Source organism: Octopus bimaculoides, chromosome 7 (assembly GCF_001194135.2).
Source record: "Octopus bimaculoides isolate UCB-OBI-ISO-001 chromosome 7, ASM119413v2, whole genome shotgun sequence".
NCBI classification, from domain to species: domain Eukaryota; kingdom Metazoa; phylum Mollusca; class Cephalopoda; order Octopoda; family Octopodidae; genus Octopus; species Octopus bimaculoides.
This window is the reverse complement of record NC_068987.1, coordinates 86,444,030-86,445,255: the sequence shown is the minus strand read 5'-3', so window position 1 is coordinate 86,445,255 and position 1,226 is coordinate 86,444,030.

Below are 1,226 nucleotides of genomic sequence, written 5' to 3'. Positions count from 1 at the left end.
AAATATTCAAACACTGAGATTTTAAGTTAGATGTCACTACTGTTCATATCATCTGTTGATAAATTCAAATTTGATGATATCACCAGTAGTAGCATTGGTGGAACGCAGTTATGATAGCTTTAAGGAGCTATGAAATATCGTAATGATGCTTAATGAGCATCTAGCTGCTAGAAATAAGAGCCAAGTCTTAAATAATCCACCGTAGCGCACCAATATAACAGATATATATATATATAGTCCACTCCGGGGTGGTTAGTGTTAGGAAGGGCATCCAGCGGGAAAGCCGTGCCAAAACAGACACAGTAGCTTGGTGTAGTCTTCTACCCGGCCGGCTCCTTTCAAACCGTCCAACCCATACCAGCATGGAAGACGGTCGTTAAATGATGATGATGATTATATATATATATATATATGCAATAGTAGTAGTAGTAGTAGTAGTAATGGTAAAATTCCGGAGTCATTTAGACTGTCAAGGCCACTTCCCCGGTTTCCATGGCGTATATTGCCCCCTCCCCTGAACGAGGTGTCGGTCCGTCGCAGGGTTACTCCTTTTTGCCAGCTGACTAGACTGGAACAACGTAAAATGAAGTGTTTTCCTCAAGAACACAACACGTCGCCCAGTCCTGGATTCGAAACTACAATCTTACAACCATGAGTCCAACGTCCTAACCACTAACTCAGCCGCGTATACAAAATGTCTCTAGATAATATAATTAACTCAATACACATAACAGCGAAATGTAATCTATGTAATGTCATGACAAGTAAATGGTAAAAAAAAATGATGCAGCCCATCAACTAGAGGAAATCCCCTTTCAAGATTTTATGCATAACTCCCACGTATTATATTTGAGTAACCTTGTTGCTTCTGGATGTTGAAGTACAACATCATAAGGTTAGTCTTGGAAGCATACTATTTATACATCGACGTCATTGAATTTGAGAATTCCATTTATTTTTATTTTTGTTTTTATTTATTTATTTTTTTCCAAGAGATTCATTGCGGCTGTAATATTTTCATGTGGAAAGAAGTGGAAGATATTGCACTAAGTGTCACAGTTAGCCATAAACTATGCTTGATTTATTACAAAGCAAAAACGCAGACGTTTTACACACATAAACAAATATATACATATTAAGAGACACACACACATATATAGATATATATATGCATTCATATCTATCTATCTATCTATCTATCCATATATATATATATATATATATAT